At 29.9% G+C, this 27,435-nt stretch overlaps 1 protein-coding gene and 1 long non-coding RNA gene across 2 annotated transcripts in view; one reads left to right on the forward strand and one right to left on the reverse strand.

Annotated features, from left to right (window-relative positions):
- mest (mesoderm specific transcript) overlaps window positions 1–27,435 on the forward strand; it is a 39,022-nt gene that overhangs the window by 7,826 nt on the left and 3,761 nt on the right. The window lies entirely within an intron of this gene.
- Window positions 1–27,435, reverse strand: part of LOC148185871 (uncharacterized) — a 32,490-nt gene that overhangs the window by 4,186 nt on the left and 869 nt on the right. The window lies entirely within an intron of this gene.

Below are 27,435 nucleotides of genomic sequence, written 5' to 3' on the forward strand. Positions count from 1 at the left end.
TGTCAAATAGTTTACTGTGTCGTGGTATGTGTATATTTGTGTATAAATGCAACAGCATATATTAGTGGTATTAGTCAATTATCTGTCCGGCAAGCCTCTTTTTTAGCCCCGCATTCTCTCACTGCAGCATTTTATTACTGGAAAAAAAAATAACAATGAAAATGAGGCAACTGTTGAAAAATGCATGGCTGAACATTACAAACATTTAAAGTTCATAGAAGCTGGCGTCAATTTTCTCTTAATTTAGCCATGAAAGCCAAACAGGTAAAAGGGACTGGATGGGCTATAATCTGTCAAATGTTGTCACTATAAATGAAATCAAGTCATTGTTAGGCAGAAACAACCTTTCAGTGACAAGATGGAAGCTGCAATCTCTCTCTGGCAGGTTGACAGAGTACATTTTAGTGTTGTATATTTGTCAGTAATGCACCTCTGGCATTCATAGTATAGCATGTTGTCAAAAATGGTATGAATAAGTCATAGTATATTATGTTGTCCAAAAAAGCATGCACCGTGATAGAATAGTATGTCATCCAAAATAGCACAAAAAAGGTCATACCATAATATTTTATTCAAAACAGCATTAAAAAGTCATACTACAGTATGATGTCCAACATGACACAAAAATGCTATACTATAGCAGGCATGTCAAACTGGTCCACAGGGGGGCCAGTGTGGCTGCAGGTTTTGTTTCCAACCAAGTAGCAGCACACCAGACTTGACTCATTTAATCAACTGATCTCCGTCTTCAGACAGTTGATTGGTCAAACTGTGTGCTCTTGGTTGGTTGGCACAAAAACCTGCAGCCACACCGGCCCCCTTGTGGACCAGTTTGACATGCCTGGACTATAGTATATGGTGCAAAATGACATTACAAAGTCATACTGTGGTCCAAAATGGCATTGAAAAGTCAGACTATAATATGTGGTCTAAAATAGCACAAAAAAGTCTTTGTATATAGTATGTCATCCAAAATAGCAGGAAAAAAAAAGTCATACAATGGTATGTGGCCCAAAATACCCGTAAAAAGTCATACCATAGTATGTTGTCCAAAATAGCACAGAAGAGTCATACTACAGTATGTGGTCCAAAATTGCACAAAAATTTCACACTATATGTAGTCCAAAAATAGCAACAAAAAAAATAATACTGTAGTATGTGGTCCAAGATACCACAAAAAAGTCATACTATTATATGTGGTCCAAAACAGCATTAAAAAGTCATACTATAGTATGTGGTCCAAAATACCAGAAAAAGGTCATACTATAGTATGTGAACCAAAATAGCACTAAAAAGTCATACTATAACATGTGGTTCAAAATAGCACAAAAAAGTCATACTATAGTATGTGGTCCAAAATACCATTAAAAAGTCAAACTATAGTATGTGGTTCAAAATAGCACAAAAAAGTCATACTATAGTATGTGGTCCAAAATACCATTAAAAAGTCATACTATAGTATGTGGTCTAAAATAGCACAAAAAAGTCATACTATAGTATGTGGTCCAAAACATCATTAAAAGGTCATACTATAGTATGTGAACCAAAATAGCACAAAAAAGTCATACTATAGTATGTGGTTCAAAATAGCACAAAAATATCATATTACAGTATGTGGTTCAAAATACCCGTAAAAAAACATACCATAGTATGTTGTCCAAAATAGCACAAAAGAGTCATACTACAGTATGTGGTCCAAAATTGCACAGAAATGTCATACTATAATATGTAGTCCAAAAATAGCAACAAAAAAAAATAATACTGTAGTATGTGGTCCAAAATAGCACGAAAAAGTCATACTATAGTATGTGGTCCAAAACATCATTAAAAGGTCATACTATAGTATGTGGTCTAAAATAGCACAAAAAAGTCATACTATAGTATGTGGTCCAAAAAACCATTAAAAAGTCATACTATAGTATGTGGTCTAAAATAGCACAAAAAAGTCATACTATAACATGTGGTTCAAAATAGCACAAAAATATCATATTACAGTATGTGGTTCAAAATACCATTAAAATGATCATCCAAAATAGCAGGGAAAAAAAAAGTCATACAATGATATGTGGCCCAAAATACCCGTAAAAAGTCATACCATAGTATGTTGTCCAAAATTGCACAAAAATGTCATACTATAATATGTGGTCCAAAACAGCATTAAAAAGTCATACTATAGTATGTGGTCCAAAATACCAGAAAAAGGTCATACTATAGTATGTGAACCAAAATAGCACTAAAAAGTCATACTATAACATGTGGTTCAAAATAGCACAAAAAAGTCATACTATAGTATGTGGTCCAAAATACCATTAAAAAGTCATACTATAGTATGTGGTCCAAAATACCATTAAAAAGTCATACTATAGTATGTGGTCTAAAATAGCACAAAAAAGTCATACTATAGTATGTGGTCCAAAATACCATTAAAACTCATACTATAGTATGTGGTCTAAAATAGCACAAAAAAGTCATACTATAGTATGTGGTCTAAAATAGCACAAAAAAGTCATACTATAGTATGTGGTCCAAAATAGCACAAAAGAGTCATACTACAGTATGTGGTCCAAAATTGCACAAAAAAGTCATACTATAATATATAGTCCAAAAATAGCAACAAAAAAAAATAATACTGTAGTATGTGGTCCAAAATAGCACGAAAAAGTCATACTATAGTATGTGGTCTAAAATAGCACAAAAAAGTCATACTATAGTATGTGGTCCAAAATACCATTAAAAAGTCATACTATAGTATGTGGTCTAAAATAGCACAAAAAAGTCATACTATAGTATGTGGTCCAAAATACCATTAAAAAGTCAAACTATAGTATGTGGTCCAAAATACCATTAAAAAGTCATACTATAGTATGTGGTCTAAAAAAGCACAAAAAAGTCATACTATAGTATGTGGTCTAAAATAGCACAAAAAAGTCATACTATAGTATGTGGTCTAAAATAGCACAAAAAAAGTCATACTATAGTATGTGGTCTAAAATACCATTAAAAAGTCATACTATAGTATGTGGTCTAAAATAGCACAAAAAAGTCATACTATAGTATGTGGTCCAAAATACCATTAAAAAGTCATAGTATAGTATGTGGTCCAAAACATCATTAAAAGGTCATACTATAGTATGTGAACCAAAATAGCACAAAAAAGTCATACTATAACATGTGGTTCAAAATAGCACAAAAATATCATATTACAGTATGTGGTTCAAAATACCATTAAAATGATCAACCAAAATAGCAGGAAAAAAAAAGTCATACAATGGTATGTGGCCCAAAATACCATTAAAAAGTCATACTATAGTATGTGGTCCAAAATACCATTAAAAAGTCATACTATAGTATGTGGTCTAAAATAGCACAAAAAAGTCATACTATAGTATGTTGTCTAAAATAGCACAAAAAAGTCATACTATAGTATGTGGTCTAAAATAGCACAAAAAAAGTCATACTATAGTATGTGGTCTAAAATACCATTAAAAAGTCATACTATAGTATGTGGTCCAAAATAGCACAAAAAGTCATACTATAGTATGTGGTCCAAAATACCATTAAAAAGTCATAGTATAGTATGTGGTCCAAAACATCATTAAAAGGTCATACTATAGTATGTGAACCAAAATAGCACAAAAAAGTCATACTATAACATGTGGTTCAAAATAGCACAAAAATATCATATTACAGTATGTGGTTCAAAATACCATTAAAATGATCATCCAAAATAGCAGGAAAAAAAAAGTCATACAATGGTATGTGGCCCAAAATACCCGTAAAAAGTCATACCATAGTATGTTGTCCAAAATAGCACAAAAGAGTCATACTACAGTATGTGGTCCAAAATTGCACAAAAATGTCATACTATAATATGTAGTCCAAAAATAGCAACAAAAAAAAATAATACTGTAGTATGTGGTCCAAGATACCATTAAAAAGTCATACTATAGTATGTGGTCTAAAATAGCACAAAAAAGTCATACTATAGTATGTGGTCCAAAATACCATTAAAAAGTCATACTATAGTATGTGGTCTAAAATAGCACAAAAAAGTCATACTATAGTATGTGGTCCAAAATACCATTAAAAAGTCATACTATAGTATGTGGTCTAAAATAGCACAAAAAAGTCATACTATAGTATGTGGTCCAAAATACCATAAAAAAGTCATACTATAGTATGTGGTCTAAAATAGCACAAAAAAGTCATACTATAGTAGGTGGTCCAAAATACCATTAAAAAGTCATACTATAGTATGTGGTCTAAAATAGCACAAAAAAGTCATACTATAGTATGTGGTCTAAAATAGCACAAAAAAGTCATACTATAGTATGTGGTCTAAAATAGCACAAAAAAGTCATACTATAGTATGTGGTCCAAAACATCATTAAAAGGTCATACTATAGTATGTGAACCAAAATAGCACAAAAAAGTCATACTATAACATGTGGTTCAAAATAGCACAAAAATATCATATTACAGTATGTGGTTCAAAATACCATTAAAATGATCATCCAAAATAGCAGGAAAAAAAAGTCATACAATGGTATGTGGCCCAAAATACCCGTAAAAAGTCATACCATAGTATGTTGTCCAAAATAGCACAAAAGAGTCATACTACAGTATGTGGTCCAAAATTGCACAAAAATGTCATACTATAATATGTAGTCCAAAAATAGCAACAAAAAAAAATAATACTGTAGTATGTGGTCCAAGATACCATTAAAAAGTCATACTATAGTATGTGGTCCAAAATACCATTAAAAAGTCATACTATAGTATGTGGTCCAAAACATCATTAAAAGGTCATACTATAGTATGTGGTCCAAAATACCATTAAAAAGTCATACTATAGTATGTGGTCTAAAATAGCACAAAAAGTCATACTATAGTATGTGGTCTAAAATAGCACAAAAAAGTCATACTAAAGTATGTGGTCCAAAATACCATTAAAAAGTCATACTTTAGTATGTGGTCTAAAATAGCACAAAAAAGTCATACTATAGTATGTGGTCCAAAACATCATTAAAAGGTCATACTATAGTATGTGAACCAAAATAGCACAAAAAAGTCATACTATAACATGTGGTTCAAAATAGCACAAAAATATCATATTACAGTATGTGGTTCAAAATACCATTAAAATGATCATCCAAAATAGCAGGGGAAAAAAAAGTCATACAATGATATGTGGCCCAAAATACCCGTAAAAAGTCATACCATAGTATGTTGTCCAAAATAGCACAAAAGAGTCATACTACAGTATGTGGTCCAAAATTGCACAAAAATGTCATACTATAATATATAGTCCAAAAATAGCAACAAAAAAAAATAATACTGTAGTATGTGGTCCAAAATAGCACGAAAAAGTCATACTATAGTATGTGGTCTAAAATAGCACAAAAAAGTCATACTATAGTATGTGGTCCAAAATACCATTAAAAAGTCATACTATAGTATGTGGTCTAAAATAGCACAAAGAAGTCATACTATAGTATGTGGTCCAAAAAACCATTAAAAAGTCATACTATAGTATGTGGTCTAAAATAGCACAAAAAAGTCATACTATAGTATGTGGTCCAAAACATCATTAAAAGGTCATACTATAGTATGTGAACCAAAATAGCACAAAAAAGTCATACTATAACATGTGGTTCAAAATAGCACAAAATATCATATTACAGTATGTGGTTCAAAATACCATTAAAATGATCATCCAAAATAGCAGGGGAAAAAAAAGTCATACAATGATATGTGGCCCAAAATACCCGTAAAAAGTCATACCATAGTATGTTGTCCAAAATAGCACAAAAGAGTCATACTACAGTATGTGGTCCAAAATTGCACAAAAATGTCATACTATAATATATAGTCCAAAAATAGCAACAAAAAAAAATAATACTGTAGTATGTGGTCCAAAATAGCACGAAAAAGTCATACTATAGTATGTGGTCTAAAATAGCACAAAAAAGTCATACTATAGTATGTGGTCCAAAATACCATTAAAAAGTCATACTATAGTATGTGGTCTAAAATAGCACAAAAAGTCATACTATAGTATGTGGTCCAAAATACCATTAAAAAGTCATACTATAGTATGTGATCTAAAATAGCACAAAAAAGTCATACTATAGTATGTGGTCTAAAATACCATTAAAAAGTCATACTATAGTATGTGGTCTAAAATAGCACAAAAAAGTCATACTATAGTATGAGGTCCAAAATACCATTAAAAAGTCATACTATAGTATGTGGTCTAAAATAGCACAAAAAAGTCATACTATAGTATGTGGTCTAAAATAGCACAAAAAGTCATACTATAGTATGTGGTCTAAAATAGCACAAAAAAGTCAGACTATAGTATGTGGTCCAAAATACCATTAAAAGGTCAAACTATAGTATGTGGTCTAAAATACCATTAAAAAGTCATACTATAGTATGTGGTCTAAAATAGCGAAAAAAAGTCATATTATAGTATGTGGTCCAAAATACCATTAAAAAGTCATACTATAGTATGTGGTCTAAAATAGCACAAAAAAGTCATACTATAGTATGAGGTCCAAAATACCATTAAAAGTCATACTATAGTATGTGGTCTAAAATAGCACAAAAAGTCATACTATAGTATGTGGTCTAAAATAGCACAAAAAGTCATACTATAGTATGTGGTCCAAAACATCATTAAAAGGTCATACTATAGTATGTGAACCAAAATAGCACAAAAAAGTCATACTATAACATGTGGTTCAAAATAGCACAAAAATATCATATTACAGTATGTGGTTCAAAATACCATTAAAATGATCATCCAAAATAGCAGGGAAAAAAAAGTCATACAATGATATGTGGCCCAAAATACCCGTAAAAAGTCATACCATAGTATGTTGTCCAAAATAGCACAAAAGAGTAATACTACAGTATGTGGTCCAAAATTGCACAAAAATGTCATACTATAATATATAGTCCAAAAATAGCAACAAAAAAAAATAATACTGTAGTATGTGGTCCAAAATAGCACGAAAAAGTCATACTATAATATGTGGTCTAAAATAGCACAAAAAAGTCATACTATAGTATGTGGTCCAAGATACCATTAAAAAGTCATACTATAGTATGTGGTCTAAAATAGCACAAAAAGTCATACTATAGTATGTGGTCCAAAATACCATTAAAAAGTCATACTATAGTATGTGGTCTAAAATAGCACAAAAAAGTCATACTATAGTATGTGGTCCAAAATACCATTAAAAAGTCATACTATAGTATGTGGTCTAAAATAGCACAAAAAGTCATACTATAGTATGTGGTCCAAAATACCATTAAAAAGTCATACTATAGTATGTGGTCTAAAATAGCACAAAAAAGTCATACTATAGTATGTGGTCTAAAATAGCACAAAAAAGTCATACTATAGTATGTGGTCTAAAATAGCACAAAAAAGTCATACTATAGTATGTGGTCCAAAATACCATTAAAAGGTCAAACTATAGTATGTGGTCTAAAATACCATTAAAAAGTCATACTATAGTATGTGGTCTAAAATAGCACAAAAAAGTCATACTATAGTATGTGGTCTAAAATAGCACAAAAAAGTCATACTATAGTATGAGGTCCAAAATACCATTAAAAAGTCATACTATAGTATGTGGTCTAAAATAGCACAAAAAAGTCATACTATAGTATGTGGTCCAAAACATCATTAAAAGGTCATACTATAGTATGTGATCCAAAATACCATTAAAAAGTCATACTATAGTATGTGGTCTAAAATAGCACAAAAAGTCATACTATAGTATGTGGTCTAAAATAGCACAAAAAGTCATACTATAGTATGTGGTCTAAAATACCATTAAAAGGTCATACTATAGTATGTGAACCAAAATAGCACAAAAAGTCATACTATAACATGTGGTTCAAAATAGCACAAAATATCATATTACAGTATGTGGTTCAAAATACCATTAAAATGATCATCCAAAATAGCAGGAAAAAAAGTCATACAATGGTATGTGGCCCAAAATACCCGTAAAAAGTCATACCATAGTATGTTGTCCAAAATAGCACAAAAGAGTCATACTACAGTATGTGGTCCAAAATTGCACAAAAATGTCATACTATAATATGTAGTCCAAAAATAGCAACAAAAAAAAATAATACTGTAGTATGTGGTCCAAGATACCATTAAAAAGTCATACTATAGTATGTGGTCCAAAATACCATTAAAAAGTCATACTATAGTATGTGGTCCAAAACATCATTAAAAGGTCATACTATAGTATGTGGTCCAAAATACCATTAAAAAGTCATACTATAGTATGTGGTCTAAAATACCACAAAAAAGTCATACTATAGTATGTGGTCCAAAATAGCACAAAAAGTCATACTATAGTATGTGGTCCAAAATACCATTAAAAAGTCATACTATAGTATGTGGTCTAAAATAGCACAAAAAGTCATACTATAGTATGTGGTCCAAAACATCATTAAAAGGTCATACTATAGTATGTGAACCAAAATAGCACAAAAAAGTCATACTATAACATGTGGTTCAAAATAGCACAAAAATATCATATTACAGTATGTGGTTCAAAATACCATTAAAATGATCATCCAAAATAGCAGGGGAAAAAAAAGTCATACAATGATATGTGGCCCAAAATACCCGTAAAAAGTCATACCATAGTATGTTGTCCAAAATAGCACAAAAGAGTCATACTATAACATGTGGTTCAAAATAGCACAAAAATATCATATTACAGTATGTGGTTCAAAATACCATTAAAATGATCATCCAAAATAGCAGGGGAAAAAAAAGTCATACAATGATATGTGGCCCAAAATACCCGTAAAAAGTCATACCATAGTATGTTGTCCAAAATAGCACAAAAGAGTCATACTACAGTATGTGGTCCAAAATTGCACAAAAATGTCATACTATAATATATAGTCCAAAAATAGCAACAAAAAAAAATAATACTGTAGTATGTGGTCCAAAATAGCACGAAAAAGTCATACTATAGTATGTGGTCTAAAATAGCACAAAAAAGTCATACTATAGTATGTGGTCCAAAATACCATTAAAAAGTCATACTATAGTATGTGGTCTAAAATAGCACAAAAAAGTCATACTATAGTATGTGGTCCAAAATACCATTAAAAAGTCATACTATAGTATGTGGTCTAAAATAGCACAAAAAAGTCATATTATAGTATGTGGTCCAAAATACCATTAAAAAGTCATACTATAGTATGTGGTCTAAAATAGCACAAAAAAGTCATACTATAGTATGAGGTCCAAAATACCATTAAAAAGTCATACTATAGTATGTGGTCTAAAATAGCACAAAAAAGTCATACTATAGTATGTGGTCTAAAATAGCACAAAAAAGTCATACTATAGTATGTGGTCCAAAACATCATTAAAAGGTCATACTATAGTATGTGAACCAAAATAGCACAAAAAAGTCATACTATAACATGTGGTTCAAAATAGCACAAAAATATCATATTACAGTATGTGGTTCAAAATACCATTAAAATGATCATCCAAAATAGCAGGGAAAAAAAAAGTCATACAATGATATGTGGCCCAAAATACCCGTAAAAAGTCATACCATAGTATGTTGTCCAAAATAGCACAAAAGAGTCATACTACAGTATGTGGTCCAATATTGCACAAAAATGTCATACTATAATATATAGTCCAAAAATAGCAACCAAAAAAAATAATACTGTAGTATGTGGTCCAAAATAGCACGAAAAAGTCATACTATAGTATGTGGTTCAAAATAGCACAAAAAGTCATACTATAGTATGTGGTCCAAGATACCATTAAAAGTCATACTATAGTATGTGGTCTAAAATAGCACAAAAAAGTCATACTATAGTATGTGGTCCAAAATACCATTAAAAAGTCATACTATAGTATGTTGTCTAAAATAGCACAAAAAAGTCATACTATAGTATGTGGTCCAAAAAACCATTAAAAAGTCATACTATAGGATGTGGTCTAAAATAGCACAAAAAAAGTCATACTATAGTATGTGGTCTAAAATACCATTAAAAAGTCATACTATAGTATGTGGTCTAAAATAGCACAAAAAAGTCATACTATAGTATGTGGTCCAAAATAGAACAAAAAGTCATACTATAGTATGTGGTCTAAAATAGCACAAAAAGTCATACTATAGTATGTGGTCCAAAATACCATTAAAAGGTCAAACTATAGTATGTGGTCTAAAATACCATTAAAAAGTCATACTATAGTATGTGGTCTAAAATAGCACAAAAAGTCATACTATAGTATGTGGTCTAAAATAGCAAAAAGTCATACTATAGTATGAGGTCCAAAATACCATTAAAAAGTCATACTATAGTATGTGGTCTAAAATAGCACAAAAAGTCATACTATAGTATGTGGTCCAAAACATCATTAAAAGGTCATACTATAGTATGTGGTCCAAAATACCATTAAAAGTCATACTATAGTATGTGGTCTAAAATAGCACAAAAAAGTCATACTATAGTATGTGGTCTAAAATAGCACAAAAAAGTCATACTATAGTATGTGGTCTAAAATAGCACAAAAAAGTCATACTATAGTATGTGGTCCAAAACATCATTAAAAGGTCATACTATAGTATGTGAACCAAAATAGCACAAAAGTCATACTATAACATGTGGTTCAAAATAGCACAAAAATAACATATTACCGTATGTGGTTCAAAATACCATTAAAAAGATCATCCAAAATAGCAGGGAAAAAAAAAAGTCATACAATGATATGGGGCCCAAAATACCGTAAAAGTCATACCATAGTATGTTGTCCAAAATAGCACAAAAGAGTCATACTACAGTATGTGGTCCAAAATTGCACAAAAAATGTCATACTATAATATATAGTCCAAAATAGCAACAACAAAAAACAAATAATACTGTAGTATGTGGTCCAAAATATACGAAAAGTCATACTATAGTATGTGGTCTAAAATAGCACAAAAAAGTCATACTATAGTATGTGGTCCAAAATACCATTAAAAAGTCATACTATAGTATGTGGTCTAAAATAGCACAAAAAAGTCATACTATAGTATGTGGTCCAAAATACCATTAAAAAGTCATACTATAGTATGTGGTCTAAAATAGCACAAAAAAGTCATACTATAGTATGTGGTCCAAAATACCATTAAAAAGTCATACTATAGTATGTGGTCTAAAATAGCACAAAAAGGTCATACTATAGTATGTGGTCCAAAATACCATTAAAAAGTCATACTATAGTATGTGGTCTAAAATAGCACAAAAAAGTCATACTATAGTATGTGGTCTAAAATAGCACAAAAAGTCATACTATAGTATGTGGTCCAAAATACCATTAAAAAGTCATACTATAGTATGTGGTCTAAAATAGCACAAAAAGTCATACTATAGTATGTGGTCTAAAATAGCACAAAAAGTCATACTATAGTATGTGGTCCAAAATACCATTAAAAAGTCATACTATAGTATGTGGTCTAAAATAGCACAAAAAGTCATACTATAGTATGTGGTCTAAAATAGCACAAAAAAGTCATACTATAGTATGTGGTCCAAAATACCATTAAAAAGTCATACTATTGTATGTGGTCTAAAATAGCACAAAAAAGTCATACTATAGTATGTGGTCCAAAACATCATTAAAAGGTCATACTATAGTATGTGAACCAAAATAGCACAAAAAGTCATACTATAGTATGTGGTCCAAAACATCATTAAAAGGTCATACTATAGTATGTGAACCAAAATAGCACAAAAAAGTCATACTATAACATGTGGTTCAAAATAGCACAAAAATATCATATTACAGTATGTGGTTCAAAATACCATTAAAATGATCATCCAAAATAGCAGGGAAAAAAAAAGTCATACAATGATATGTGGCCCAAAATACCCGTAAAAAGTCATACCATAGTATGTTGTCCAAAATAGCAAAAAAGAGTCAAACTACAGTATGTGGTCCAAAATTGCACAAAAATGTCATACTATAATATATAGTCCAAAAATAGCAACAAAAAAAAATAATACTGTAGTATGTGGTCCAAAATAGCACGAAAAGTCATACTATAGTATGTGGTCTAAAATAGCACAAAAAAGTCATACTATAGTATGTGGTCCAAAATACCATTAAAAAGTCATACTATAGTATGTGGTCTAAAATAGCACAAAAAAGTCATACTATAGTATGTGGTCTAAAATAGCACAAAAAAGTCATACTATAGTATGTGATCTAAAATAGCACAAAAAAGTCATACTATAGTATGTGGTCTAAAATACCATTAAAAAGTCATACTATAGTATGTGGTCTAAAATAGCACAAAAAGTCATACTATAGTATGTGGTCCAAAATACCATTAAAAGTCATACTATAGTATGTGGTCTAAAATAGCACAAAAAAGTCATACTATAGTATGTGGTCTAAAATAGCACAAAAAAGTCATACTATAGTATGTGGTCCAAAATACCATTAAAAAGTCATACTATAGTATGTGGTCCAAAACATCATTAAAAGGTCATACTATAGTATGTGAACCAAAATAGCACAAAAAAGTCATACTATAACATGTGGTTCAAAATAGCACAAAAATATCATATTACAGTATGTGGTTCAAAATACCATTAAAATGTCATACTATAATATGTGGTGCAAAGTAGGATTAAAAAGTCATAGTATAGTATGTGGTTCAAAATACCATTAAAATGTCATACTATAATATGTGGTGCAAAGTAGGATTAAAAAGTCATAGTATAGTATGTGGTCCAAAATACTATTAAAAAGTCATACAATTGTATGCGGTCCAAAACAGCACAAAAAAGTCAAAATAGCACAAAAAAGTCATACTATAGTATGTGGTCTGAAATAGCACAAAAAATGTCATACTATAGTATGTGGTCTAAAATAGCACAAAAAAGTCATACTATAGTATGTGGTCTAAAATAGCACAAAAGTCAAACTATAGTATGTGGTCTAAAATACCATTAAAAAGTCATACTATAGTATGTGGTCTAAAATAGCACAAAAAAGTCATACTATAGTATGTGGTCCAAAATACCATTAAAAAGTCATAGTATAGTATGTGGTCCAAAACATCATTAAAAGGTCATACTATAGTATGTGAACCAAAATAGCACAAAAAAGTCATACTATAACATGTGGTTCAAAATAGCACAAAAATATCATATTACAGTATGTGGTTCAAAATACCATTAAAATGATCATCCAAAATAGCAGGAAAAAAAAAGTCATACAATGGTATGTGGCCCAAAATACCCGTAAAAAGTCATACCATAGTATGTTGTCCAAAATAGCACAAAAGAGTCATACTACAGTATGTGGTCCAAAATTGCACAAAAATGTCATACTATAATATGTAGTCCAAAAATAGCAACAAAAAAAAATAATACTGTAGTATGTGGTCCAAGATACCATTAAAAAGTCATACTATAGTATGTGGTCTAAAATAGCACAAAAAAGTCATACTATAGTATGTGGTCCAAAATACCATTAAAAGTCATACTATAGTATGTGGTCTAAAATAGCACAAAAAGTCATACTATAGTATGTGGTCCAAAAATACCATTAAAAAGTCATACTATAGTATGTGGTCTAAAATAGCACAAAAAAGTCATACTATAGTATGTGGTCCAAAATACCATTAAAAAGTCATACTATAGTATGTGGTCTAAAATAGCACAAAAAAGTCATACTATAGTATGTGGTCCAAAATACCATTAAAAAGTCATACTATAGTATGTGGTCTAAAATAGCACAAAAAAGTCATACTATAGTATGTGGTCTAAAATAGCACAAAAAAAGTCATACTATAGTATGTGGTCTAAAATAGCACAAAAAAGTCATACTATAGTATGTGGTCCAAAACATCATTAAAAGGTCATACTATAGTATGTGAACCAAAATAGCACAAAAAGTCATACTATAACATGTGGTTCAAAATAGCACAAAATATCATATTACAGTATGTGGTTCAAAATACCATTAAAATGATCATCCAAAATAGCAGGAAAAAAAAGTCATACAATGGTATGTGGCCCAAAATACCCGTAAAAAGTCATACCATAGTATGTTGTCCAAAATAGCACACAAAAGAGTCATACTACAGTATGTGGTCCAAAATTGCACAAAAATGTCATACTATAATATGTAGTCCAAAATAGCAACAAAAAAAATAATACTGTAGTATGTGGTCCAAGATACCATTAAAAAGTCATACTATAGTATATGTGGTCCAAAATACCATTAAAAAGTCATACTATAGTATGTGGTCCAAAACATCATTAAAAGGTCATACTATAGTATGTGGTCCAAAATACCATTAAAAAGTCATACTATAGTATGTGGTCTAAAATAGCACAAAAGTCATACTATAGTATGTGGTCTAAAATAGCACAAAAGTCATACTATAGTATGTGGTCCAAAATACCATTAAAAGTCATACTTTAGTATGTGGTCTAAAATAGCACAAAAGTCATACTATAGTATGTGGTCCAAAACATCATTAAAAGGTCATACTATAGTATGTGAACCAAAATAGCACAAAAAAGTCATACTATAACATGTGGTTCAAAATAGCACAAAAATATCATATTACAGTATGTGGTTCAAAATACCATTAAAATGATCATCCAAAATAGCAGGGGAAAAAAAAGTCATACAATGATATGTGGCCCAAAATACCGTAAAAAGTCATACCATAGTATGTTGTCCAAAATAGCACAAAAAGAGTCATACTACAGTATGTGGTCCAAAATTGCACAAAAATGTCATACTATAATATATAGTCCAAAAATAGCAACAAAAAAAATAATACTGTAGTATGTGGTCCAAAATAGCACGAAAAAGTCATACTATAGTATGTGGTCTAAAATAGCACAAAAAGTCATACTATAGTATGTGGTCCAAAATACCATTAAAAGTCATACTATAGTATGTGGTCTAAAATAGCACAAAAAGTCATACTATAGTATGTGGTCCAAAATACCATTAAAAAGTCATACTATAGTATGTGATCTAAAATAGCACAAAAAAGTCATACTATAGTATGTGGTCCAAAATACCATTAAAAAGTCATACTATAGTATGTGGTCTAAAATAGCACAAAAAAGTCATACTATAGTATGTGGTCCAAAATACCATTAAAAAGTCACACTATAGTATGTGGTCTAAAATAGCACAAAAAAGTCATACTATAGTATGTGGTCTAAAATAGCACAAAAAAGTCATACTATAGTATGTGGTCTAAAATAGCACAAAAAAGTCAGACTATAGTATGTGGTCCAAAATACCATTAAAAGGTCAAACTATAGTATGTGGTCTAAAATACCATTAAAAGTCATACTATAGTATGTGGTCTAAAATAGCACAAAAAGTCATATTATAGTATGTGGTCCAAAATACCATTAAAAAGTCATACTATAGTATGTGGTCTAAAATAGCACAAAAAAGTCATACTATAGTATGAGGTCCAAAATACCATTAAAAGTCATACTATAGTATGTGGTCTAAAATAGCACAAAAAAAGTCATACTATAGTATGTGGTCTAAAATAGCACAAAAAAGTCATACTATAGTATGTGGTCCAAAACATCATTAAAAGGTCATACTATAGTATGTGAACCAAAATAGCACAAAAAGTCATACTATAACATGTGGTTCAAAATAGCACAAAAATATCATATTACAGTATGTGGTTCAAAATACCATTAAAATGATCATCCAAAATAGCAGGGAAAAAAAAAGTCATACAATGATATGTGGCCCAAAATACCCGTAAAAAGTCATACCATAGTATGTTGTCCAAAATAGCACAAAAGAGTCATACTACAGTATGTGGTCCAAAATTGCACAAAAATGTCATACTATAATATATAGTCCAAAAATAGCAACAAAAAAAAATAATACTGTAGTATGTGGTCCAAAATAGCACGAAAAAGTCATACTATAATATGTGGTCTAAAATAGCACAAAAAAGTCATACTATAGTATGTGGTCCAAGATACCATTAAAAAGTCATACTATAGTATGTGGTCTAAAATAGCACAAAAAAGTCATACTATAGTATGTGGTCCAAAATACCATTAAAAAGTCATACTATAGTATGTGGTCTAAAATAGCACAAAAAAGTCATACTATAGTATGTGGTCCAAAATACCATTAAAAAGTCATACTATAGTATGTGGTCTAAAATAGCACAAAAAAGTCATACTATAGTATGTGGTCCAAAATACCATTAAAAGTCATACTATAGTATGTGGTCTAAAATAGCACAAAAAAGTCATACTATAGTATGTGGTCTAAAATAGCACAAAAAGTCATACTATAGTATGTGGTCTAAAATAGCACAAAAAGTCAGACTATAGTATGTGGTCCAAAATACCATTAAAAGGTCAAACTATAGTATGTGGTCTAAAATACCATTAAAAAGTCATACTATAGTATGTGGTCTAAAATAGCACAAAAAAGTCATACTATAGTATGTGGTCTAAAATAGCACAAAAAAGTCATACTATAGTATGAGGTCCAAAATACCATTAAAAAGTCATACTATAGTATGTGGTCTAAAATAGCACAAAAAGTCATACTATAGTATGTGGTCCAAAATCATTAAAAGGTCATACTATAGTATGTGGTCCAAAATACCATTAAAAAGTCATACTATAGTATGTGGTCTAAAATAGCACAAAAAGTCATACTATAGTATGTGGTCTAAAATAGCACAAAAAAGTCATACTATAGTATGTGGTCTAAAATACCATTAAAAGGTCATACTATAGTATGTGAACCAAAATAGCACAAAAAAGTCATACTATAACATGTGGTTCAAAATAGCACAAAAATATCATATTACAGTATGTGGTTCAAAATACCATTAAAATGATCATCCAAAATAGCAGGGGAAAAAAAAGTCATACAATGGTATGTGGCCCAAAATACCCGTAAAAAGTCATACCATAGTATGTTGTCCAAAATAGCACAAAAGAGTCATACTACAGTATGTGGTCCAAAATTGCACAAAAATTTCATACTATAATATGTAGTCCAAAAATAGCAACAAAAAAAAAATACTGTAGTATGTGGTCCAAGATACCATTAAAAAGTCATACTATAGTATGTGGTCCAAAATACCATTAAAAAGTCATACTATAGTATGTGGTCCAAAACATCATTAAAAGGTCATACTATAGTATGTGGTCCAAAATACCATTAAAAAGTCATACTATAGTATGTGGTCTAAAATAGCACAAAAAGTCATACTATAGTATGTGGTCTAAAATAGCACAAAAAGTCATACTATAGTATGTGGTCCAAAATACCATTAAAAGTCATACTTTAGTATGTGGTCTAAAATAGCACAAAAAGTCATACTATAGTATGTGGTCCAAAATACCATTAAAAGGTCATACTATAGTATGTGAACCAAAATAGCACAAAAAAGTCATACTATAACATGTGGTTCAAAATAGCACAAAAATATCATATTACAGTATGTGGTTCAAAATACCATTAAAATGATCATCCAAAATAGCAGGGAAAAAAAAGTCATACAATGATATGTGGCCCAAAATACCCGTAAAAAGTCATACCATAGTATGTTGTCCAAAATAGCACAAAAGTCATACTACAGTATGTGGTCCAAAATTGCACAAAAATGTCATACTATAATATATAGTCCAAAATAGCAACAAAAAAATAATACTGTAGTATGTGGTCCAAAATAGCACGAAAAGTCATACTATAGTATGTGGTCTAAAATAGCACAAAAAAAGTCATACTATAGTATGTGGTCCAAAATACCATTAAAAGTCATACTATAGTATGTGGTCTAAAATAGCACAAAAAGTCATACTATAGTATGTGGTCCAAAATACCATTAAAAAGTCATACTATAGTATGTGGTCTAAAATAGCACAAAAGTCATATAATAGTATGTGGTCCAAAATACCATTAAAAAGTCATACTATAGTATGTGGTCTAAAATAGCACAAAAAAGTCATACTATAGTATGAGGTCCAAAATACCATTAAAAAGTCATACTATAGTATGTGGTCTAAAATAGCACAAAAAGTCATACTGTAGTATGTGGTCTAAAATAGCACAAAAAAGTCATACTATAGTATGTGGTCCAAAACATCATTAAAAGGTCATACTATAGTATGTGAACCAAAATAGCACAAAAAAGTCATACTATAACATGTGGTTCAAAATAGCACAAAAATATCATATTACAGTATGTGGTTCAAAATACCATTAAAATGATCATCCAAAATAGCAGGGAAAAAAAAAGTCATACAATGATATGTGGCCCAAAATACCCGTAAAAAGTCATACCATAGTATGTTGTCCAAAATAGCACAAAAGAGTCATACTACAGTATGTGGTCCAAAATTGCACAAAAATGTCATACTATAATATATAGTCCAAAAATAGCAACAAAAAAAAATAATACTGTAGTATGTGGTCCAAAATAGCACGAAAAAGTCATACTATAATATGTGGTCTAAAATAGCACAAAAAGTCATACTATAGTATGTGGTCCAAGATACCATTAAAAAGTCATACTATAGTATGTGGTCTAAAATAGCACAAAAAGTCATAATATAGTATGTTGTCCAAAAAAACATTAAAAAAACATACTATAATATATGGTCTAAAATAGCACAAAAAGTCATACTATAGTATGTGGTCCAAAATACCATTAAAAAGTCATACTATAGTATGTGGTCTAAAATAGCACAAAAGTCATACTATAGTATGTGGTCCAAAATACCATTAAAAAGTCATACTATAGTATGTGGTCTAAAATAGCACAAAAAGTCATACTATAGTATGTGGTCTAAAATAGCACAAAAAAGTCATACTATAGTATGTGGTCTAAAATAGCACAAAAAAGTCATACTATAGTATGTGGTCCAAAATACCATTAAAAGGTCAAACTATAGTATGTGGTCTAAAATACCATTAAAAAGTCATACTATAGTATGTGGTCTAAAATAGCACAAAAAAGTCATACTATAGTATGTGGTCTAAAATAGCACAAAAAAGTCATACTATAGTATGAGGTCCAAAATACCATTAAAAAGTCATACTATAGTATGTGGTCTAAAATAGCACAAAAAAGTCATACTATAGTATGTGGTCCAAAACATCATTAAAAGGTCATACTATAGTATGTGGTCCAAAATACCATTAAAAAGTCATACTATAGTATGTGGTCTAAAATAGCACAAAAAAGTCATACTATAGTATGTGGTCTAAAATAGCACAAAAAAGTCATACTATAGTATGTGGTCTAAAATAGCACAAAAAAAGTCATACTATAGTATGTGGTCTAAAATAGCAAAAAAAAGTCATACTATAGTATGTGGTCCAAAACATCATTAAAAGGTCATACTATAGTATGTGAACCAAAATAGCACAAAATAGTCATACTATAACATGTGGTTCAAAATAGCACAAAAATATCATATTACAGTATGTGGTTCAAAATACCATTAAAATGATCATCCAAAATAGCAGGGAAAAAAAAAGTCATACAATGATATGTGGCCCAAAATACCCGTAAAAAGTCATACCATAGTATGTTGTCCAAAATAGCACAAAAGAGTCATACTACAGTATGTGGTCCAAAATTGCACAAAATGTCATACTATAATATATAGTCCAAAAATAGCAACAAAAACAAATAATACTGTAGTATGTGGTCCAAAATAGCACGAAAAAAGTCATACTATAGTATGTGGTCTAAAATAGCACAAAAAGTCATACTATAGTAGGTGGCCAAAAATACAATAAAAAGGTCATACTATAGTATGTGGTCTAAAATAGCACAAAAAAGTCATACTATAGTATGTGGTCCAAAATACCATTAAAAAGTCATACTATAGTATGTGGTCTAAAATAGCACAAAAAAGTCATACTATAGTATGTGGTCCAAAATACCATTAAAAAGTCATACTATAGTATGTGGTCTAAAATAGCACAAAAAGGTCATACTATAGTATGTGGTCCAAAATACCATTAAAAGTCATACTATAGTATGTGGTCTAAAATAGCACAAAAAGTCATACTATAGTATGTGGTCTAAAATAGCACAAAAAAGTCATACTATAGTATGTGGTCCAAAATACCATTAAAAAGTCATACTATAGTATGTGGTCTAAAATAGCACAAAAAAGTCATACTATAGTATGTGGTCTAAAATAGCACAAAAAAGTCATACTATAGTATGTGGTCCAAAATACCATTAAAACTCATAATATAGTATGTGGTCTAAAATAGCACAAAAAAGTCATACTATAGTATGTGGTCTAAAATAGCACAAAAAAGTCATACTATAGTATGAGGTCCAAAATACCATTAAAAAGTCATACTATAGTATGTGGTCTAAAATAGCACAAAAAAGTCATACTATAGTATGTGGTCCAAAACATCATTAAAAGGTCATACTATAGTATGTGAACCAAAATAGCACAAAAAAGTCATACTATAGTATGTGGTCTAAAATAGCACAAAAAAGTCATATTATAGTATGTGGTCCAAAATACCATTAAAAAGTCATACTATAGTATGTGGTCTAAAATAGCACAAAAAAGTCATACTATAGTATGAGGTCCAAAATACCATTAAAAAGTCATACTATAGTATGTGGTCTAAAATAGCACAAAAAGTCATACTATAGTATGTGGTCTAAAATAGCACAAAAAGTCATACTATAGTATGTGGTCCAAAACATCATTAAAAGGTCATACTATAGTATGTGAACCAAAATAGCACAAAAAAGTCATACTATAACATGTGGTTCAAAATAGCACAAAAATATCATATTACAGTATGTGGTTCAAAATACCATTAAAATGATCATCCAAAATAGCAGGGAAAAAAAAAGTCATACAATGATATGTGGCCCAAAATACCCGTAAAAAGTCATACCATAGTATGTTGTCCAAAATAGCACAAAAGAGTAATACTACAGTATGTGGTCCAAAATTGCACAAAAATGTCATACTATAATATATAGTCCAAAAATAGCAACAAAAAAAAATAATACTGTAGTATGTGGTCCAAAATAGCACGAAAAAGTCATACTATAATATGTGGTCTAAAATAGCACAAAAAAGTCATACTATAGTATGTGGTCCAAGATACCATTAAAAAGTCATACTATAGTATGTGGTCTAAAATAGCACAAAAAAGTCATACTATAGTATGTGGTCCAAAATACCATTAAAAAGTCATACTATAGTATGTGGTCTAAAATAGCACAAAAAAGTCATACTATAGTATGTGGTCCAAAATACCATTAAAAAGTCATACTATAGTATGTGGTCTAAAATAGCACAAAAGTCATACTATAGTATGTGGTCCAAAATACCATTAAAAAGTCATACTATAGTATGTGGTCTAAAATAGCACAAAAAAGTCATACTATAGTATGTGGTCTAAAATAGCACAAAAAAGTCATACTATAGTATGTGGTCTAAAATAGCACAAAAAAGTCATACTATAGTATGTGGTCCAAAATACCATTAAAAGGTCAAACTATAGTATGTGGTCTAAAATACCATTAAAAAGTCATACTATAGTATGTGGTCTAAAATAGCACAAAAAGTCATACTATAGTATGTGGTCTAAAATAGCACAAAAAGTCATACTATAGTATGAGGTCCAAAATACCATTAAAAAGTCATACTATAGTATGTGGTCTAAAATAGCACAAAAAAGTCATACTATAGTATGTGGTCCAAAACATCATTAAAAGGTCATACTATAGTATGTGGTCCAAAATACCATTAAAAAGTCATACTATAGTATGTGGTCTAAAATAGCACAAAAAAGTCATACTATAGTATGTGGTCCAAAATAGCACAAAAAGTCATACTATAGTATGTGGTCTAAAATACCATTAAAAGGTCATACTATAGTATGTGAACCAAAATAGCACAAAAAAGTCATACTATAACATGTGGTTCAAAATAGCACAAAAATATCATATTACAGTATGTGGTTCAAAATACCATTAAAATGATCATCCAAAATAGCAGGAAAAAAAAGTCATACAATGGTATGTGGCCCAAAATACCCGTAAAAAGTCATACCATAGTATGTTGTCCAAAATAGCACAAAAGAGTCATACTACAGTATGTGGTCCAAAATTGCACAAAAATTTCATACTATAATATGTAGTCCAAAAATAGCAACAAAAAAAAAAAACTGTAGTATGTGGTCCAAGATACCACAAAAAAAGTCATAATATTGTATGTGGTCCAAAACAGCATTAAAAAGCCATAGTATAGTATGTGGTCCAAAACATCATTAAAAGGTCATACTATAGTATGTGGTCCAAAATACCATTAAAAAGTCATACTATAGTATGTGGTCTAAAATAGCACAAAAAGTCATACTATAGTATGTGGTCTAAAATAGCACAAAAAGTCATACTATAGTATGTGGTCCAAAATACCATTAAAAAGTCATACTTTAGTATGTGGTCTAAAATAGCACAAAAAGTCATACTATAGTATGTGGTCCAAAACATCATTAAAAGGTCATACTATAGTATGTGAACCAAAATAGCACAAAAAAGTCATACTATAACATGTGGTTCAAAATAGCACAAAAATATCATATTACAGTATGTGGTTCAAAATACCATTAAAATGATCATCCAAAATAGCAGGGGAAAAAAAAGTCATACAATGATATGTGGCCCAAAATACCCGTAAAAAGTCATACCATAGTATGTTGTCCAAAATAGCACAAAAGAGTAATACTACAGTATGTGGTCCAAAATTGCACAAAAATGTCATACTATAATATATAGTCCAAAAATAGCAACAAAAAAAAATAATACTGTAGTATGTGGTCCAAAATAGCACGAAAAAGTCATACTATAGTATGTGGTCTAAAATAGCACAAAAAAGTCATACTATAGTATGTGGTCCAAAATACCATTAAAAAGTCATACTATAGTATGTGGTCTAAAATAGCACAAAAGTCATACTATAGTATGTGGTCCAAAATACCATTAAAAAGTCATACTATAGTATGTGGTCTAAAATAGCACAAAAAAGTCATACTATAGTATGTGGTCCAAAATACCATTAAAAAGTCATACTATAGTATGTGGTCTAAAATAGCACAAAAAGTCATACTATAGTATGAGGTCCAAAATACCATTAAAAAGTCATACTATAGTATGTGGTCTAAAATAGCACAAAAAAGTCATACTATAGTATGTGGTCTAAAATAGCACAAAAAAGTCATACTATAGTATGTGGTCCAAAACATCATTAAAAGGTCATACTATAGTATGTGAACCAAAATAGCACAAAAAAGTCATACTATAACATGTGGTTCAAAATAGCACAAAAATATCATATTACAGTATGTGGTTCAAAATACCATTAAAATGATCATCCAAAATAGCAGGGAAAAAAAAGTCATACAATGATATGTGGCCCAAAATACCCGTAAAAAGTCATACCATAGTATGTTGTCCAAAATAGCACAAAAGAGTCATACTACAGTATGTGGTCCAAAATTGCACAAAAATGTCATACTATAATATATAGTCCAAAAATAGCAACAAAAAAAAATAATACTGTAGTATGTGGTCCAAAATAGCACGAAAAAGTCATACTATAATATGTGGTCTAAAATAGCACAAAAAAGTCATACTATAGTATGTGGTCCAAGATACCATTAAAAAGTCATACTATAGTATGTGGTCTAAAATAGCACAAAAAGTCATACTATAGTATGTGGTCCAAAATACCATTAAAAAGTCATACTATAGTATGTGGTCTAAAATAGCACAAAAAAGTCATACTATAGTATGTGGTCCAAAATACCATTAAAAAGTCATACTATAGTATGTGGTCTAAAATAGCACAAAAAAGTCATACTATAGTATGTGGTCCAAAATACCATTAAAAAGTCATACTATAGTATGTGGTCTAAAATAGCACAAAAAAGTCATACTATAGTATGTGGTCTAAAATAGCACAAAAAAGTCATACTATAGTATGTGGTCTAAAATAGCACAAAAAAGTCATACTATAGTATGTGGTCCAAAATACCATTAAAAGGTCAAACTATAGTATGTGGTCTAAAATACCATTAAAAAGTCATACTATAGTATGTGGTCTAAAATAGCACAAAAAAGTCATACTATAGTATGTGGTCTAAAATAGCACAAAAAAGTCATACTATAGTATGAGGTCCAAAATACCATTAAAAAGTCATACTATAGTATGTGGTCTAAAATAGCACAAAAAAGTCATACTATAGTATGTGGTCCAAAACATCATTAAAAGGTCATACTATAGTATGTGGTCCAAAATACCATTAAAAAGTCATACTATAGTATGTGGTCTAAAATAGCACAAAAAGTCATACTATAGTATGTGGTCTAAAATAGCACAAAAGTCATACTATAGTATGTGGTCTAAAATAGCACAAAAAGTCATACTATAGTATGTGGTCTAAAATAGCACAAAAAAGTCATACTATAGTATGTGGTCCAAAACATCATTAAAAGGTCATACTATAGTATGTGAACCAAAATAGCACAAAAAAGTCATACTATAACATGTGGTTCAAAATAGCACAAAAATATCATATTACAGTATGTGGTTCAAAATACCATTAAAATGATCATCCAAAATAGCAGGGAAAAAAAAAGTCATACAATGATATGTGGCCCAAAATACCCGTAAAAAGTCATACCATAGTATGTTGTCCAAAATAGCACAAAAGAGTCATACTACAGTATGTGGTCCAAAATTGCACAAAAATGTCATACTATAATATATAGTCCAAAAATAGCAACAAAAACAAATAATACTGTAGTATGTGGTCCAAAATAGCACGAAAAAGTCATACTATAGTATGTGGTCTAAAATAGCACAAAAAAGTCATACTATAGTATGTGGTCCAAAATACCATTAAAACTCATACTATAGTATGTGGTCTAAAATAGCACAAAAAGTCATACTATAGTATGTGGTCCAAAATACCATTAAAAAGTCATACTATAGTATGTGGTCTAAAATAGCACAAAAGTCATACTATAGTATGTGGTCCAAAATACCATTAAAAGTCATACTATAGTATGTGGTCTAAAATAGCACAAAAAAGTCATACTATAGTATGTGGTCCAAAATACCATTAAAAAGTCATACTATAGTATGTGGTCTAAAATAGCACAAAAAAGTCATACTATAGTATGTGGTCTAAAATAGCACAAAAAAGTCATACTATAGTATGTGGTCCAAAATACCATTAAAAAGTCATACTATAGTATGTGGTCTAAAATAGCACAAAAAAGTCATACTATAGTATGTGGTCTAAAATAGCACAAAAAAGTCATACTATAGTATGTGGTCCAAAATACCATTAAAAAGTCATACTATAGTATGTGGTCTAAAATAGCACAAAAAAGTCATACTATAGTATGTGGTCTAAAATAGCACAAAAAAGTCATACTATAGTATGTGGTCCAAAATACCATTAAAAAGTCATACAATTGTATGCGGTCCAAAACAGCACAAAAAAGTCAAAATAGCACAAAAAAGTCATACTATAGTATGTGGTCCAAAACATCATTAAAAGGTCATACTATAGTATGTGAACCAAAATAGCACAAAAAAGTCATACTATAGTATGTGGTCCAAAACATCATTAAAAGGTCATACTATAGTATGTGAACCAAAATAGCACAAAAAAGTCATACTATAACATGTGGTTCAAAATAGCACAAAAATATCATATTACAGTATGTGGTTCAAAATACCATTAAAATGATCATCCAAAATAGCAGGGAAAAAAAAAGTCATACAATGATATGTGGCCCAAAATACCCGTAAAAAGTCATACCATAGTATGTTGTCCAAAATAGCAAAAAAGAGTCAAACTACAGTATGTGGTCCAAAATTGCACAAAAATGTCATACTATAATATATAGTCCAAAAATAGCAACAAAAAAAAATAATACTGTAGTATGTGGTCCAAAATAGCACGAAAAAGTCATACTATAGTATGTGGTCTAAAATAGCACAAAAAAGTCATACTATAGTATGTGGTCCAAAATACCATTAAAAAGTCATACTATAGTATGTGGTCTAAAATAGCACAAAAAGTCATACTATAGTATGTGGTCTAAAATAGCACAAAAAAGTCATAGTATTGTATGTCATCTATAATAGCACAAAGGAGTCATACTATAGTATGTGGTCTAAAATACCATTAAAAAGTCATACTATAGTATGTGGTCTAAAATAGCACAAAAAAGTCATACTATAGTATGTGGTCCAAAATACCATTAAAAAGTCATACTATAGTATGTGGTCTAAAATAGCACAAAAAAGTCATACTATAGTATGTGGTCTAAAATAGCACAAAAAAGTCATACTATAGTATGTGGTCCAAAATACCATTAAAAAGTCATACTATAGTATGTGGTCCAAAACATCATTAAAAGGTCATACTATAGTATGTGAACCAAAATAGCACAAAAAAGTCATACTATAACATGTGGTTCAAAATAGCACAAAAATATCATATTACAGTATGTGGTTCAAAATACCATTAAAATGTCATACTATAATATGTGGTGCAAAGTAGGATTAAAAAGTCATAGTATAGTATGTGGTTCAAAATACCATTAAAATGTCATACTATAATATGTGGTGCAAAGTAGGATTAAAAAGTCATAGTATAGTATGTGGTCCAAAATACTATTAAAAAGTCATACAATTGTATGCGGTCCAAAACAGCACAAAAAAGTCAAAATAGCACAAAAAAGTCATACTATAGTATGTGGTCTGAAATAGCACAAAAAATGTCATACTATAGTATGTGGTCTAAAATAGCACAAAAAAGTCATACTATAGTATGTGGTCCAAAACATCATTAAAAGGTCATACTATAGTATGTGAACCAAAATAGCACAAAAAAGTCATACTATAACATGTGGTTCAAAATAGCACAAAAATATCATATTACAGTATGTGGTTCAAAATACCATTAAAATGATCATCCAAAATAGCAGGGAAAAAAAAAGTCATACAATGATATGTGGCCCAAAATACCCGTAAAAAGTCATACCATAGTATGTTGTCCAAAATAGCACAAAAGAGTCATACTACAGTATGTGGTCCAAAATTGCACAAAAATGTCATACTATAATATATAGTCCAAAAATAGCAACAAAAAAAAATAATACTGTAGTATGTGGTCCAAAATAGCACGAAAAAGTCATACTATAGTATGTGGTCTAAAATAGCACAAAAAAGTCATACTATAGTATGTGGTCCAAAATACCATTAAAAAGTCATACTATAGTATGTGGTCTAAAATAGCACAAAAAAGTCATACTATAG

This window comes from Plectropomus leopardus, chromosome 22 (assembly GCF_026936395.1).
Source record: "Plectropomus leopardus strain MGB_pleo_1.0 chromosome 22, ASM2693639v1, whole genome shotgun sequence".
Taxonomy (NCBI): Eukaryota; Metazoa; Chordata; class Actinopteri; order Perciformes; family Serranidae; genus Plectropomus; species Plectropomus leopardus.